This window comes from Pan paniscus, chromosome 7 (assembly GCF_029289425.2).
Source record: "Pan paniscus chromosome 7, NHGRI_mPanPan1-v2.0_pri, whole genome shotgun sequence".
Taxonomy (NCBI): Eukaryota; Metazoa; Chordata; class Mammalia; order Primates; family Hominidae; genus Pan; species Pan paniscus.
Window position 1 is genome coordinate 113,751,550 of NC_073256.2, and position 15,564 is coordinate 113,767,113.

Sequence of the window (15,564 nt, forward strand, 5' to 3'; positions counted from 1 at the left end):
GTTAAGTGTCATATGATACTTTTATTTGTATTTGCGAATTCTTGCAATCCTACACCTTCCCCCAGCGGCGCAGGCTACTACTTTGGCTTTAGAGAAGTGGTTTGCAGCCTCAGCTGCTCATTAAAAATGTCAGTGCCTAGGTTCCACTTCAGACCAGTTAAACCAGAATATCTGGGCTCATGAAGAATTCCTGAAAGCTTCCCCATGTGATTCTCATGGGCAACCAGGCTGACAGGACGGCCAGACCCTGGGAGGGCGGCCTGGCCTCCTCAGCTTCCCCCAACACCTCCCCCTTCCCAGCATGCACTGCGCTGGTGTTGGGGGCAGGAGGAGAAAGACAGGCAGGTCTCATCTTACTTGGATGCCTGTTGTAAGCTTGTAATCCGCTCTGTTGGCCACCACAGCTCCTCCATTTGATGACGACGGGCCATTTGTTCCAGGGTATGGCAGGCGTCCAAATATGGGCACTTCTGTGAAACCCGTTTGTTGGTTCCTCGGAGGGCCCTGTGAGGGTCTTCCTGCTGCTTCGCCTGTGGTGTGGGAGATCAGTATTCAGCTTGCTCTCCCCAGATCAGCCCTCTGACAGAAGCAGCCCTGAGCCCCTAACAGCCTCTTGCTGCCAAGGGTCCCCTCCCTGACTAGGCAGCCTTGTTGGGGTGTGTGGAATACTGGGGTTGTCTGTCACAGGTTACAGACAGGGATGGAGGGAACTAGGGAAGGCATTTCTCCTTCCAAGCTTTGGTATGTCACGGAAACCTGAGTGTCCTGGAAGACTCAGAACCTCTGCTGGTTCACGGGCCTGGCAACGTTCCTATGCTAGACAGCCGCAGCGCCACATTAGTATAGGCAGAGGCTCAGTTTAGTCTCCTCCCTTAAGTAAATTCATAGCACCCCCTCCCACCTCCACCCTCCTCGACCTTAGGGAGATGCAGGCCTAACACAAAGAGACTGTCTTCTCCATACTCCCAGTTCACCTGCAGGAGAAAGGAGTTGGGGGGTTTGTGTTTGTGGGGCTGAAACTGGAATTTCTCAGCAAGCCCTGTGGGGACTTAGCTTGTCCCAAACACTGTAGTTCTCTGACCTCTTAGAAGGGAGTATCTAGCACCTCTTGTTCTCAGATGAGAGCCCTAGTTCCCACTTCGACAGTCCTGCACCCACCAGCATGGTTCACTCCTAATAACTGATGTTTGTTGAAATTTTCTATGTGCCAGACACTGTGCTCAGCTGCTTCATTCATTATCTCCTTTAATCTTCAAAGCAGGGAAGGGAGATAGGAATCACTTTTCTATTTTTCAGATAAGTAAATTTTGGCTAAGAGAGTTTAAATAATTTGCTAAAGGTCATACAGCTAATGAGAATCAGAGCTCAAATTTGACTCCAAAAGCCTTGCTTTCACCGTTATAATTTATAATATTTCCTCCCACTGATGTAATTTATGAATAAAACTTATCTTAGTGTCTGGTACACAGCAGGCACTCCACAAATATTCATTCTCTTCCTAGATAACACTCAAACTAGAAATCAATCATCAAGTACAATTTTATAGTATTCAATCCGAGTTACTTAGAAGCAGTTTAAAGCTTTGTTTCATCATCCCCATGTAGTTATCTATTAACTAATTAGCTCTTTTTAAAAACCTTCCCAGAGCAAGCAAGGATCACTCTTTTTTTTTTTTTTTTAATTTTACTTTAAGTTCTGGGATACACGTGCAGAATGTGCTGGTTTGTTACATAGGCACACATGTGCCATGGTGGTTTGCTGCACCTATCAACCCGTCATCTAGGTTTTAAGCCCCGCATGCATTAGGTATTTGTCCTAATGCTCTCGCTCTCCTTGCCCCTAACCCCCTAACAGGCCTCAGTGTGTGATTTTCCCCTCCCTGTGTCCATGTGTTCTCATTGTTCAACTCCCACTTATGAGGAAGAACATGCAGTGTTTGGTTTTCTGTTTCTGTTTGCTACGAATGATGGCTTCCAGCTTCATCCATGTCCCTGCAAAGTACATGAACTCATTCTTTTTTATGACTGTGTAGTATTCCATGGTGTATATGTGCCACAAGGATCATGCTTTAAAAACACCTAATATGTGCCAGGCACTGTGCTAGTATTAAAGTTAGAGGTTAAATACTTGTGTTAGTTCCCCGTGGCTGCCGTAACAAATGACCACAAACTGGGTGGCTGAAAACAGTGGAAATTTACTCTCTCATAGAACTGGAGCCCAGAAGTCTGAAATCAAGGTGATATCCAGAGTCAAGCTCCCACTGAAGGCTCTTGGGAAATATCCTTCCTTGCCTCTTCCACTTTCTGATGACTTCAGGGTATCTTTCTAATCTCTGGCCTTCTCCCTGTATCTGTGTCTTCTTCTTTTTCTGTCTTGTCTAAGGATTCTTGTCATAAGATTTAGGGCCCACACAAATAATTCAAGATCCTTAACTTGTATCTACAAAGACCTTTTTCCAAATAAGGTCACCTTCACAGGTTACAGGTGTTAGGATATGAATTTATCTTTTGGAGGGCCACCATTAACCCAGTACAAAGTGATAGCATGCTGTGTTGAAGGAGCTTGGGTTTGGCCTTTGGAGTCAAAACATGTGTTCAAATCCCATCTATGCCCCCAACTCACTTGGGCAAATCACTCAACTTTTCTGACACATAAGTTTGGGTCTTCTGAGAAACAAACACCATGTAGAATTAGACATGCAAGAGATTTATTGGAAGAAAATTCCTGTGAAGGATAAAAGGCAAAGAGCAGGAATGGGCAAGGACAGTCTCAGACTCCAAGGCGGGTCTGACATCTGTGAAAGAAGAGTGGTAAGGAAGGAGGATTGTGTAGGAAAAGCCCCAGATTTTTCTGAGACATTTTCAGACAGGCCAATGGGAAGTCCCTGAGTGAACACTGCCCATTAGATGAGACCTGCATCCTCCAGGAATGGGCCATCTCTGATGCCCCAGCTGTGTTCAGTCACTGGCCAGCAGCAGCCCAGGGAAAGCAATGCCTTAGTTCAAATTTGGGAATAATTCTAGAGTAACAGTGGGGCTGTCAACTAACTATACTCTCCACAGAAGATTCTCTGGAAGGAGATTTGAGCAGAGTATTTTCATGGCCACCACATTAGTATTTTCTTTTATGTTTTTTAAATTTCTAAAATAGTAATAATAATACCTACTTGGCCACAATGCTGTAAAGACTAGACACATGTAAAGTGCCTAAGGTGGTCCTGGCACACAGTAGATCCATCGTAGCTCACCTTCAGGATGGTCCCCAGTGATCCCTGGTTCTTGGTAATCACTCTTGTATAACCGCCTCCTGTTGAGTGTGGGCTGGATTTAATAACTCACATCTAACAAGTAGAACAAGACAGAAGTGACAGTGTGTGGTTTGTACAATGCATAAAGAACCCATCAAAAAGTCAGAATTCTCTTCACTTAGAGAAGTAGGAAAAGGCTATGATGTGTAACCATGAATCTCTGACATAGCATGTAATCTAATACTTAGATGTGAGGGCAGGTTTAATGGATGACTTCCAGGAAATATTTTCTTATTCTTAAGAAAAAAATTCTTCTTTTCAAGAAATATCAAATATTTAAGGAACTGACACCAGTCCTTCTCAAACTTCTCCAAAATATTGAACAGGAGGAAATACACCCTAACTCATTCTAGGTATTCCAATTTCCCCGTATCCTTGCCAATGCTTGTTTTTCGATTTTGTTTGTTTTGTTTTTGATAATTTCCATCTGAATGGATGTGAAGTTGTATCTCATTATGTCTTTTATTTGCGTTTCCTTAATGATTAGTGTGTCTTTTCATGTGCTTATTGGCCATTTGTGTAGCTTTGAAGAAATGTCTATTCAAGTCCTTTGCCCATTCGTATATCCAGTTGTTTGTTTTGTTTTTGTTAAGTTGTAGGAGTTCCTTAAATAGTTTGGATATTACTCTCTTATCAGATATATAATTAGCAACATTTTCTCCCATTCTGTGGGTTGCCTTTCCACTCTGTTTATAGTGGCCTATGATACATAAAAGGTTTTAATTTTGATGAAGTACAATTTATCAGTTTTATCCTTTGTTGTCTGTGCTTTTGGTGTCAAAGCCAAGAAATCATTGCCAAATCCAGTGTCAAGAAGCTTTTCCCAATGTTTTCTTCTAAGAATTTTATAGCTCTTGTATTTAAGTCTCTGATTCATTTTAAATTAATTTTGGTATATGGATGAAAGGTAAGGGTCCAACTTCATTATTTACATGTGGATATCCAGTTTTGAATTAGTTATTCTAAATGAATTTAGACTTATGGAGAAACTCACTGCATTATTTTTATTTTTCCCTGAAGATTAGCACAAACTTTATCAGAGTCTGTGGAATGGTCTTTGGTAACCCCAGTCTAGGGAGAGACAATGGTGGCCTGAAATATAGCAGAACAGAGTAGGGTGGGAGAAGAAGGGCTTAATTTGAGAGTTTCTCTGATGCAGAATTGATAGGATGTCATGGCTGGCAGAAAATGGCCTGTGAAGTCAGGGCACAAGGTCTGTTCAATTGATAGGGCAGATCATATTTTCTTTAATAGTGCAACATAGAGAAAATATTCTAAAAGCTGGAAGCCACAGTACAATTTCTCTCAAGGAGCAATTTGGGTTTAAAAAATATCTTGGTTTATTCATCGGGGTGGGAAATAAAACATAAACCTTGCTGTAAAGAAGAAGATAAGAAAAAGGAAGGCTGAACTAGTTTGCAAAGGAAATGAGAATGTTCTGGTTTTGCATAGCAGCTGGAGAAGAAGAGGGTGAGGGGCCCAGGAAGTGAGGGAAAATAAACAAGATGCAGGGAAGTTGGAGCCAGAGTTGTTGAGCATGGTGGTGGAAACTGGTGACTAAGGGGAAAAGAAAGCCAGATTGGAGGGGGAGCATAGAGACTTTGGAAAACAGGCTAATCTTTTATGTTGAGTTTTTGTTGTTCTATGTGTTATGTAGCCATCTCCATTGTCTTCAACTTCCAGTAAACATCTGCCACATACTCTGCCTTGTGGTACTGGTTCTTTGGGAAGGTTAAGTCAAAGGAACAAGGACTCAGTACCTTTATAGGTACAAGGAAGAGAGAACAATGAGGTGAGATGCAAAAGGGAGCTGTTTCCTTCCACAACTATTAAATAAAACCTTGCACTTTCCAAGATTGAACCAATTTGAACCAGTCCCTGTGGTGCAAGGAACACTAGGTGCTGATGGGCTTTTCTTTTTTGGTTACTCCCTGTCTTCACCCATTTTGTGCTGCTATGACAGAATGCCACAGATTGGGTAATTTATTTATTTATTTATTTATTTTTATTTATTTATTTATTTATTTTTTTGAGACAGAGTCTCACTCTGTCACCCAGGCTGGAGTGCAGTGGTGCGATCTCAGCTCACTGCAAGCTCCGCCTCCCGGGTTCATGCCATTCTCCTGCCTCAGCCTCCTGAGTAGCTGGGACTACAGGCGCCTGCCACCACACCCTGTTAATTTTTTTGTATTTTTAGTAGAGACGGGGTTTCAGCATGTTAGCCAGGATGGTCTTGATCTCCTGACCTCGTGATCCGCCCACGTTGGCCTCCCAAAGTTCCGGGATTACAGGCATGAGCCACCACGCCCGGCCCGGACTGGGTAGTTTATACAGGAGAAATGTATTTGGCTCACAGATCTGGAGGCTGGGAAGTCCAAGGGCGTAGTGCTGGCTTCTACTCAGCATCTGGTGAGGGCCTTCTTGCCGTGTCACTCCATGGTAGAAGACAGAAGAGCAAGAGAACAAGAGGGAGTTAAGCTTGTTATAACAAGCCCACTGTCAAGATGACTAACCCATTCCCTTGATAACAACTTTAATTTATTCATGAAGGCAGAACCTTCATGACCTAATCTCCTCTTCCTAGGTCCCATGCCCCAACACTGTTTCACTGGGGATTAAGTTCCCAACACAGAAAATTTGGAAGACACATTCAAACCATAGCACTCCTCATCTCTGAAATAATCACTGAGATGAAGAGGTGAGGTTATACTGACACCAACAGGGGCAGGGTCAACCCACTCAAATCATGGCTTCTACACATGGAGGAAGGGCAGGTGAGTGTGCATGGATGCTGGAGAGACAACTGCAATGTTCACTTCATGGGTTTGAGGCAGTTTTTTTTTTAATTAGTACATAGTATGTATACATATATTTATAGAGTAGATGAGATATTTGATACAAATGTACAATGTATAATAATCACATCAGGGTAAATGAAGTATCCACACCTCAAGCATTTATCGTTTCTTTGTACTACAAACATTCCAATTGTACTCTTTTAATTGTTTTAAAATGCACAATAAATTACCGTTTAGTGTAGTCACCCTGTTGTGCTATCAAATACTAGATCTTATTTAATCTTTCTAACTATATTTTTGTACCCTTTAATCACCACTGCACCCCCCTCCCCCAACACTACCCTTCCCAGCCTCTGGCAACCATCATTCTACTCTCCATCTCCATGAGTTCAGTTATTTTAATTTTTAGCTCCCACTAATGAGTGAGCATATGTGAAGTTTCTCTTTCTGTGCCTGGCTTATTTCATTGAACATAAGGACCTCCAGTTCCATCCCTGTTGTTGCAAATGACAGGATCTCATTCTTTTTTATGACTGAATAGTACTCCATTGTGTATATGTATCACTTTTCTTTCTCCATTCATCTGTTGATGGATACTTAGATTGCCTCCAAATCTTGGCTATTGTGAATAGTGCCACAATAAATGTGGAAGTGCACATATTTCTTCAAAATACTGATTTCCTTTGGGGTATATATCTGGCAGTGGGATTGCTGGATTATGTAGTAATTATATTTTTAGTGTTTTTTAAGGAACTACCATACTTTTCTTCATAGTGGTTGTACTAATTTACATTCCCACCAACAGTGTATCAGGGTTTCCTTTTCTCCACATCCTCAGAAGCATTCATTATTGTCTTTTGGATAAAAACTATTTTTACTGTGGTGAGGTAATCTCTCATTGTAGCTTTGATCTGCATTTATCTGATGATCACTAATGTTGAGCACCTTTTTATACACCTGTTTGCCATTTTTATGTCTCCTTTAGAGAAATATCTATTCTGCTCTTTTGCCCATTTTTAATCAGATTGTTAGATTTTGTCCTATAGAGTTCTTTGGGCTTCTTATGTATTCTGGTTATCAATCCCTTGTCAGATGGGTAGTTTGCAAATATTTTCTCCCATTCTGTGGGTGGTCTATTCACTTTGTTGATGTTTCCTTTGCTGTGCAGAAGCTTTTTAACTTGATGTGATCCCATTTGTCCATTTTGCTTTGGTTGCCTGTGCTTGTGGGGTATTACTCAAGGAATCTTTGCCCAGTCCAATGTCCTGGAGAGTTTCCCCAATGTTTTCTTTTAGTTGTTTCATAGTTTGAGGTCTGAGATGTAAGTGTTTAGTCCATTTTGATTTGATTTTTACATATGGCATGAGATAGGGATCTAGTTTCATTCTTTTGCAGATGGATATCCAGTTTTCCCAGCACCATTTATTGAAGAGACTATGCTTTCCCCAATGTATATTCTTGGCACTTTTGTCAAAAATGAGTTCACTGTAGATATGTGAGTTTATTTCTGGGTTCTGTATTCTGTTACATTGGTCTGTGTGTCTGTCTTTACGCCAGTACTATGTCATTTTGGTTACCATAACCATAGCTCTGTGGTATAATTTGAAGTCAGGTAATGTGATTCCTCCCATTTTGTTCTTTTTGCTCAGTGTATTAGTCTGTTCTCACACTGCTAATAAAGACATACCTGAGACTGGGTAATTTATAAAGGAAAGAGGTTTAATTGACTCACAGGTCCACATGACTGGGAAGGCCTCACAATCATGGTGGAAGGCAAAGGAGGAGCAAAGTCACCTCTTACATGGCAGCAGGCAAGAGAGCATGTGCAGGGGAACTCCCCTTTATACAACCATCAGATCTTGTGAGACTTATTCACTATCATGAGAACAGCATGGGAAAGACCTGCCCCCATGATTCAATTACCTCCCACCAGGTCCCTCCCACAACATGTGGGAATTATGGGAGCTACAATTCAAGATGAGATTTGGGTGAGGACACAGCCTAACCATATCATTCAGGATAGCTTTGGCTATTCTGGGTCCTCTGTGGTTCCACATAAATTTTAGGATTGTTTTTTCTACTTCTGTAAAGAATGTCATTGGTATTTTGATAGAGATTACACTGAATCTGTAGATTGCTTTTGGTAGTGTGAATATTTTAACAATATTGATTCTTCCAATCCATGAACATGGAATATCTTTTCATTTTGTATGTGTGTGTCTGTGTCCTCTTCAATTCCTTGCATCAGTGTTTTATAGTTTCTATTGTAAAGACTTTTCACTTCTTTGGTTATGTTTGTTCCTAGGTAGCTTATTTTATTGGTAGCTATTATTAATAGGATTAGTTTCTTCATTTCTTTTTCAGATTATTCACTGTTGGAATATAGAAAGGCTACTAACCTTTGTTTGTTTATTTTGTATCCTGCAACTTTACTGAATTTGTTTATCAGTTCAAATAGTTCTTTGGTGGAGTTTTTGGGTTTTTCCAAATATAAGATTATATCATCTGCAAACAAGGATAATTTGACTTCTTCCTTTCCAATTGGATGTCTTTCTTTTGTCTGATTGCTCTAGCTAGAACTTCCAGTACTATGTGGAATAACAGTGGTGACAGTGGGCATCCTTATCCTCTTCCAGATCTTAGGAGGAAAGGCTTTCAGTTTTTCCTTATTCAATATAATACTAGCTGTGGGTCTGTCATATATAGTTCTTATTATGTTGAGGTATGTTCCTTCTATATGCAGTTTTTCAAGGGTTATTACCATGAAGGGATATTAAACTTTGTCATCTACTTTTTCAGCATTACTTGAAATAATCATATGATTTTTTTTCCTTCATTCTGTTGATATGATGTATTACATGGATTGATTTGCATATATTGAATTATCCTTGCATCCCTGAGATAAATCGCACTTGATCTTGATGAACGATCTTTTTAGTGTGTTGTTAAGTTTGGTTTTGCTAGTATTTATTTTGTTGATAATTTTTGCATTAATACTCACCAGGGATATCTTTGGTGTTTTTAGAAAACTAAAAAAAATCATTTTTTTGGATGCATCTTTGTCTGGTTTTGGTATCAGGGTAATACTGGCCTCATAGAATGAGTTGGAAGTATTCCCTCCTCTTCTTTTTATTTTTAATAGCTTGGGTAGGATTGATATTAGATCTTCTTTAAATGCTTCGGAAAATTCAGCAGTGAAGCCATGGGGTCTCAGGGTATTCTTTACTGGGAGACTTTTTATTATGACTTCAATCTCATTACTTGTTATTAATCTGTTCAGGTTTTAGATTTTTTCATGGTTCAATCTTGGTAGGTTGTATGTGTCTAGGAATTTGTCCATTTCTTCTAGGTTTTCTAATTTATTGGCATATAGTTGCTCATAGTTGTCTCTAATGATCCTTTGAATTTCTGTGATATCAGTTGCAGTGTCTCCTTTTTCCTCTCTGATTTTATTTATTTAGGTCTTCTTTCTTGGCTTACTAGCCTGGCTAAAGGTTTGTCAGTTTTGTTTATCTCTTTTTAAAAAAAAAAAGTTTTGTTTCATTGATTTTTTGTATTGTTTTATTCATTTCTATGTCATTTATTTCTGCTCTGATTTTTATTACTTATTTTCTTCTACAAATTTTAGGTTTGGTTTGCTCTTGCTTTTATAGTTTTTAAAGATGCATTGTTAGGTTGTTTGTGTAAGTTTTTCTGCTTTTTTGATGTAGATGTTTATTGCTACAAACTTTCCTCTTACTACTGTTTTTGTTGTATCCTGTAGGTTTTTGTACTTATTGTTTCCATTTTTTGTTTCAAGAAATTTTAAAATTTTCTTCTTCTTTTCTTAATTGACCCACTGGCCATTCAAGAGCATATTGTTTAATTTCCATGTGCTCATATAGGTCCCAATGTTCCTCATGTTATTGATTTCTAATTTTATTACATTGTGGTCAGAGAAGATGCAATATAATTTCAATTTTTTTGAATTTTTATAAAGACTTGTTTTGTGGCCTAACATATGGTCTATCCTTGAGAATGATCCATGAGGTGAGGAGAGGAATGTGTATTCTGCAGCCATTGGTTGAAATGTTCTGTAAATATCTATTAGGTCCTTTTGGTTAATGGTGCAGATTAAGTCTGATGTTTTGTTGTTTGTCTTCTGTCTGTACGATCTGTCCAATGCTGAAAGTAGGATGTTGAAGTCTCCAGATATTATTGTATTGGGGCCTATCTCTCTCTCTTTGGCTGTAATGATATTTGCTTTATATATCTTGGTCCTCCAATGTTGAGTGCTTATATATTTACAATTGTTATATCCTCTTGCTGAATTGACCCCTTTACAATTACATAATGACCTTCTTTGTCTCTTCTTATAGTTTCTGTCTTAAAATCTATTTTGTCTGATATAAGTATAGCTACTTCTGCTCTTTTTTGGTTCCCATTGGCATAGAATATATTTTTCCATTTCTTTGTGTGTCTTTATACATAAAGTGTGTTCCTTGTAGGCAACAGATCATGGGGTTTTGTTTGTTTGTTTTTTGAGACAGAGTCCCACTGTCTTGCCCAGGCTGGCATGCAGTGGCACAATCTTGGCTCATTGCAACCTCTGCCTCTCAGACTCAAGTGATCCTCCTACCTTGGCCTCCTGAGTAGCTGGGACTATAGACGCATGCTACCATGCCTGGCTAATTTTTGAATGTTTTGTAGAGACAGGGTTTTGCCATGTTGCCCAGGCTGGTCTTGAACTCCCGGGCTCAAGCAATCCACCTGCCTCAGGCTCCCAAATTGCTGGGATTACAGGTGTGAGCCACTGCACCTGGCTCAGATCATGTTTTTTAATTCATTCAGCCGCTCTATACATTTTGATTGGAGAGTTTAGTCCATTTATATTCAATGTTATTATTGATAAGGACTTACTTATCGATTTTTTTCCTGGTTGTTGTGTGATCTGTCCTTCCTTCCTTCCTTCCTTCCTTCCTTCCTTCCTTCTTTCCCCCCTCCCTCCCTCCCTTCCTCCCTCCCTTCCTTCCTTCCATCTGTCCGTCCATCTGTCTTCCTTTTTGTGAAGGTGATTTTTTTTTTCTGGTGGTGTGTTTTAATTTCTTGCTTTTTATTTTTTGTGTATCTAATGTAGGCTTTTTAAATTTGAGGTTACCATGAAGCTTGCTAATAATGTCTTATAACCAATTATTTTAAACTAATGACAACTCAACATTGATAGCAAAAACGAACAAGCAAAGACAAAACTAATACAAAGTCTACATTTTAACTTCATCACCCCTACTTTTTAACTTTTAGTTGTTTCTATTTATATCTTACACTGTCTGTCTTGAAAAGTTGTTATCGTCATCATAGTTGATAGGTTCATCTTTTGGTCTTTCTACTCAGGGCATGAGTAGTTTACACACCACAATTACCTTGTCATAATATTTTGTGTTTATCTCTATACTTAGTATTATCAGTGAGTTTTGTACCTTCAGATGTTTTCTTATTGCTCATTAACAAGAACATGAATCACAAATGAATTTTTGTGAACATGAATTTGCATGTCATCCTTGTGCAAGGGCCATGGTAATCTTCTCTGTATCATTCCAATTTTAGTATATGTGCTGCTGAAGAGAGCATTGAGCCAGTTTTTACAATATTAAAGTGAGATTTGGAAGACCTAGGGATGTCCAGGTTGCTAATGCTTGGGTTGTACAAGATAAGAAATACTAAAGTCCAGTAAAAGAAAAAAAAAGCATATTGGCTTGATGTTCTTTGATTATAGTGTTTGAGCGTTTTTCAACCATCCTGATTTTAAAATATCAACTTCAGTATATTCATGGAAACAAGGTACAGTTGTTGAGAGCCAGTGTTTCAGGGTTCAAATCCCAGCTTTACCCCTTACTTTTACTTCTGTGACTCAGTCTTCTCATCCATACAATGAAGGTAATAATAATGCTTGCCTCATAACATTATGATATGGTTTGGCTCTGTGTCCCCACCTGAATCTCATCCTCAATTGTAATCCCCATGTTTCAAGGGAGGGACCTATAATCCCCACATGTTGAGGGAGGGAAGCAATTGGATCACGGGGGCGGTTCCCCCATCTTCTTCTCACAATAGTGAGTTATCATGAGATATGATGGTTTTATAAGTGTCTGGCATTTTGCCTGCTTGCACTTCTCTCTCCTGCTGCCATGTGAAGAAGGTCCTTGCTTTGCCTTCACCTGCCACCATGGTTGTAAGTTTCCTGAGGTGTTCTCAGCCATGTGGAACTGTGAATCAATTGAACCTCTTTTCTTTATAAGTTACCCAGTCTCAGGAAAGTTCTTGATAGCAGTGTGAGAATGGACTAATACAGAGAATTGGTACTGCGGAGAGTGAGGTACTGCTATAAGGATACCCAAAAATGTGGAACCAACTTTGTAACAGGCAGAGGTTGGAACAGTTTCGAGGGCTCAGAAGAAGACAGGAAGATGTGGGAAAGTTTGGAACTTCCTAGAGACTTGTCGAATGGTTTTGACCAAAATGCTGATAGTGATATGGACAATGAAGTCCAGGCTGAGGTGGTCACAGATGGAGATGAGGAACTTATTGGAAACTAGAGCAAGGGTCATTCTTGCTATGCTTTAGCAAAGAGACTGGTGGCATTTTGCCCCTGCCCTAGAGATCTGTATAACTTTGAACTTGAGAGAGATGATCTGAAATTGGAACTTCCATTTAAAAGGGAAGCAAAGCATAAAAGTTTGGAAAATTTGTAGTCTGACAATGTAATAGAAAAGAAAAACCCATTTTCTGGGGAGAACTTCAAGCCAACTGCAGAAATTTGCATAAGTAACAAGGAGTCAAATGTTAATCACCAAGACAATGGGGAAAATATCTCCAGGGCCTATCAGAGGTCTTCATAGTATTCCCTCCCATCACAGGTTGGGAAGCCTAGGAGGAAAAAATGGTTTAATGGGCCAGGCCCAGGGCCTTGCTGCTTTGTGCCATCTCAGGACTTGGTTCCCTGCATCCCAGTCATGGCTAAAAGGTGCCAACATACAACTCAGGCCATTGCTTCTGAGGGTGCAAGCCCCAAGGTTTGGCAGCTTCCATGTGGTGTTGGGCCTGCATGTGCACAGAAGTCAAGAACTGAGGTTTGAGAAACTCTGCCTAGATTTCAGAGAATGTATGGAAACGCCTGGATGTCCAGGCAGAAGTCTGCAGGGGCAAAGCCCTCATGGAGAACCTCTGCTAGAGCAGTGCAAAGGGGAAATACAGGGTTGGAGCCCCCACACAGGGTCACCACTGGGGCACTGCCTAGAGGAGCTGTGAGAAGAGGGCCACCATCCTCCAGACCCCAGAATGGCAGATCCACCAACAGCTTGCACTGTGTGTCTGGAAAAGCCTCACACACTCAACACCAGCCATGAAAATAGCCAGGGAGTGGGGCTGTACCCTGTTAATCCACAGGGATGAAGTTGCCCAAGGCCATGGGAGCCCACCCTTTGCATCATCATGCCCTGGATTTGAGACATGGAGTCAGAGTAGATTATGTTGGAGCTTTAAGATTTAATGACTGCCCCACTGGATTTTGGACTTGCATAGGACCTGTAGTCCCTTTGTTTTGGCCAATATCTCCCATTTGGAATGGATGTATTTACCCAATGCCTGTACCTTCATTGTACCTTGGAAGAAATAAACTTGTTTTTGATTTTACAGGCTCATGGATGGAAGGGACTTGCCTTGTCTCAGATGAGACTTTGGACTGCAGCTTTTGACTTAATGCTGAAATGCGGTAAGACTTTGGGGGACTGTTGGGAAGGCATGATTGGTTTTGAAATGTGAGGACATGATATTTGGTAGAGGTCAGGGATGGAATGATATGGTTTGGCTCTGTGTCCTCACACAAATCTCATCTTGAATTGTAATCCCCATGTATTGAGGGAGGGACCTGTAATCCCCACATCTTGAGGGAAGAACGTGATTGGATCATGGGGGTGGTTTCCCCTATCCTGTTCTCATGATAGTGAATGAGTTCTCATGAGATCTGATGGTTTTATAAGTGTCTGGCATTTCCCCTGCTTGCACTTCTCTCTCCTGCTGCCATGTGAAGAAGGTCCTGGCTTCCCCTTCCCCACCATGATCATAAGTTTCCTGAGGTGTCCCCAGCCATTTGGAACTGTGAGTCAATTAAACCTCGTTCCTTTATAAATTACCTAGTCTTAGAAAGTTCTTTATAGCAGTGTGAGAATGAACTAATACACATTAGTAGCAAGATTAAGTGACTAAATATTCATAAAACCCTCAGAACAACGTCTGACACATGGTGTTTATTAAATAAAAGATTAAAAACTAGAATCTTTTGAGGTCCCTAATTGTCTCCTAGATTTTATCCCTCTTCCCGGAACATATCTGCCTCCTTCCTCTCCTGACCCAGAAGAAAAAGTCTACTGAAAAGCAGAATGCAATCAGTTGACTCTCCCTAGCCTCCACAAAATAGATTCATGTCCAAGGACCAAGAATAAATAATTGGCCTGATATTGATTTGGTTTTAGGGTCATTCTTTCTTTCCAGTGACTAAGTTGTTGTATTTAGAGCACTAAGAAGTCAGTGATTTACAAAATGGTGTTTTGATTGTGGAGTGAAAAAGAATGGATACCCTCGTAAAATGGCAAAGTTAGTGGAACGGTATTTTGGCTGGGCAGAATGTTGCAGGTTATCCCAGGCATTTAAAATCACAGGTAATGATTCTGTCTTAAATCCTTGATTGAAACGTTTTTTCCCACTCAGAAATTCAGACAATAATTCAGACAATGTACTGTGATGTTTATTACAGTATATTTTATAATAGTGAAAAATTGAAAATAATTTATATGCTCAACAATAATAGGGACTAGTAAATGAATTATGGTGCAGCCACATACTAAAATTATGCAGCCACTAAAAGATGTATTTCAAAGAGCTTTCAATGACAGTTCAATGTTTTCAGTATAATGTTAAGCGAAAAGAGCAAGACACAAAACAGCGTAAAGTGCAGAATCTCAATTTTGTGACAAATATACACACTCACCCAGATGCTCAAAGGAAAAACAAAAAGACTAGAAGAATATATGTCAGAAGCATACTGGTGGTTGCCCCTGGGAGGTGAGATACTAGGTGGTTTTAATTTTTTCCTTATATTTTATATGCATATCCCTAAATGACAGATCTTGACAAAGGTCCACACATTCCTGCTACTGAGATCCCTGAGCTGCCCTATATTCTTCACATCCTGTCTGTCAAACTCTCTTTCCATTATGTGTGATTCCCTTGTCTCCACTCAGGAATTTTCCCTTTTTCTTAAGAGGGAAGATACGGTTTCAGTTGCTTGAAAATAACAGAATATTAATTAGTACTATGCCCTAATTGCTTCAGATGCATATATTTTGTATCCTCAACTAAATTGTTAGTTCTTTGACACTATGGACTAGGTATTTTAGTTTTCTCTGAGTTCTTGGTACATAGGAA

General features: G+C 40.0%; 1 non-coding gene across 1 annotated transcript; it reads right to left on the reverse strand.

Moving 5' to 3' along the window:
- Nucleotides 1–11,605: 11,605 nt before the first annotated feature.
- Nucleotides 11,606–11,712, reverse strand: LOC112440710 (U6 spliceosomal RNA). Its single transcript, XR_003028730.1, has one exon. It is a non-coding gene; the product is annotated as a U6 spliceosomal RNA (small nuclear RNA).
- Between the last annotated feature and the right edge of the window lie 3,852 nt (nt 11,713–15,564).